This window comes from Manis pentadactyla, chromosome 17 (assembly GCF_030020395.1).
Source record: "Manis pentadactyla isolate mManPen7 chromosome 17, mManPen7.hap1, whole genome shotgun sequence".
NCBI lineage: Eukaryota > Metazoa > Chordata > Mammalia > Pholidota > Manidae > Manis > Manis pentadactyla.
The window spans coordinates 17,728,637-17,731,215 of record NC_080035.1 but is presented as its reverse complement, the minus strand read 5'-3'; the positions used below and the strand labels follow the sequence as shown (position 1 = coordinate 17,731,215).

At 37.4% G+C, this 2,579-nt stretch overlaps 1 non-coding gene across 1 annotated transcript; it reads left to right on the top strand.

Moving 5' to 3' along the window:
* Nucleotides 1-1,609: 1,609 nt before the first annotated feature.
* LOC118916760 (U6 spliceosomal RNA) lies at nt 1,610-1,712 on the top strand. The gene has a single exon (XR_005026527.1). It is a non-coding gene; the product is annotated as a U6 spliceosomal RNA (small nuclear RNA).
* The last annotated feature ends 867 nt before the right edge of the window (nt 1,713-2,579 follow it).

Genomic DNA, 2,579 nt, shown 5'->3' with positions numbered 1-2,579 from the left:
TGAGAGGACATGGAGACCCATCCTTTCCCCCACACCACTCCCTAAGCATCTCTTCCATCTGGTTGTTCCTGAATTATATCTTTTTATGACAAATTGGTAATCTATTAAGTAAAGTCTTTCTCTGAGTTCTGTGAATGGCTCTAGGAATTTAATGGAACCCAGGGAGGAAACTTAGAACCCTGATATATAGCCAGTTGGTCAGCAGCTGTGGGGTAAATGGAAGTTTTCAGCCAGAATTTACAGAATTCCCCCTGGTCTTAGTCCATTTTCACACCAATTTATATTTACCATGGAAGAGCCTCTGGTCCATCCAGGGCAAGGGTGGAGAGAAAACGGCCATTCACTCCTCCCGTCTGTTCCTGGTACCTGATTGGTCTGGTGTATGCCAGTCACCAGGCACCTGCCCATGGAGTTCCTCCCAGAAGGGGCAGCTGGGGGAAGAGAGTGTGCACCACGGCGGAGGGGATGGGTGGTGCAGGGCCTGGCTGTGAACCAGAGAGAGCTGTGAGAAATAAACCCCTTTAACCCAATCTGTCCTTCCACTTGTCTTACTTTATTTTCACCGGATTCATAAGGGACTTGTTCTGGAAGGGGAAACCCCCTTCCATTCAGAGCTACAGCAGCATAGGTGACCACCTGGACTTTCTATTGGCATCTGAAGAGGAAGGGAGGGACAGTCTTGCATACGACAGCCTTTTACCTGTGGGATCAGATGTAGTCTCCAGTAGACAGTATCCAGTATCAGCAATGAGCTGAATAGTATGACAGCTAACTGGTGTTGAAGAAATGCAAGGTGGTATGGGGAAACACTAGCAACCCCCCCTCAGTTGCCCCCAACCCCAGCCTTGGCCCCCCAACAGGTGCACAAGTGCACGTGCATGTGCACACACATATATACACACACAGAATTAGGTGCAGAATCTGAAATGGGTGCAGAATCGTAACAACTTTAGACAATATCCAGTGCGTTTCCTATGAATACTTAAGATTTAGATGATTTACACTATCCCCTTGACTCAATATTTGATAAATAAATTATTACTGCTTTTAGTTGTCCCTTTGGTAAAAGTTGTAATGTTACAGATTTAAACATTACACTCAAGAATGTACTTTTTTAGCAATGAATATTCAACATATCTCATAATTCTCAAAATTTTAAAGTAAATATATGTTCCTGTATATTCTTCATTTTATTCTCTAATATTAAAATTTTCTGACAGTGAGACTCACAATTTTATATTTTTAGACCACTAATTACATTTTTCCTAAAATCATAATAAAATAAAAATAAAAATTCTAAAATCACTGTTTCATTTTCTACCACCATCCAATGTAGCTATTGGAAAGTGTAATTAGCAGTTTAGATTAAATTAGAAAATGTCCCATAGATTACTGTGCCCTGGTTACCAATCCCAGAGAAGGGCTCTCAACTTCTGATTGAAGAATTTTGGCAGTTCAGAATTCAGTGTGAAGCCTAGGGCAAGAAACAAGTAGCTTAGCAGCTATCCACATTTTTACTACTGTTAATTTTCAACAAAACGTTATCATTCCATGTAGTGTTTTCCTGGATTTGGTAACATGGAAACTACTTTGAGAAAACCCTGCTCAAGTGCTTGCTTCAGCATCATATATACAAAAAATTGGAACAATACAGCTTAGAATGATCCTTGTGTGAGAATAACATGTAAATTTGAGAAGTATTCCATACTTTTTTATTGTTAATTGTGTTCAGAGTTTTTGTCAAAGTAATACAAATTTTTGGAAACAGATAATAATGATGTTGTGAATATAATTAATACTACAGAACTTATTCTTTTTTTTTTGTAGATGATTATTTTTTTTGAAGGGTAGTTGACACACAGTATTACAGTAGTTTCAGGTGTACAACACAGTGATTCAACATTTATATACATGATAATTCTAGCTAATAGATATCACCATACAAAGTTGTTACAATATTTTTACTATATTCCTTACACTATACATTACATCCCGGTTACTTATTTATTTTGCAATTGGAAGTGTGTACTTTTTTTTTTTTTTGAGAGGGCATCTCTCATATTTATTGATCAAATGGTTAACAACAATAAAATTCTGTATAGGGGAGTCAATGCTCAATGCAAAATCCTTAATCCACCCCAAGCCTAATTTTCATCAGTCTCCAAACTTCTGAAGCATAATGAACAAGTTCTTACATGGAGAACAAATTCTTACATAGTGATTAAGTTACATGGTGAACAGTACAAGGGCAGTAATCACAGAAACTTTCGGTTTTGCTCATGCATTATGAACTATAAACAATCAGTTCACATATGAATATTCATTTGATTTTTATACTTGATTTATATGTGGGTAACACATTTCTCTCTTTATTATTATTATTTTTAATAAAATGCTGAAGTGGTAGGTAGATACAAGATAAAGGTAGAAAACATAGTTTAGTGTTCTAAGAGAGCAAATGTAGATGATCAGGTGTGTGCCTGTAGACTATGTGTTAATCCAAGCTAGACAAGGGCAATAAAACATCCACGGATGCAGAAGATTTCTCTCAGAACAGGGCGGGGGTAAGTTTCTAAGCC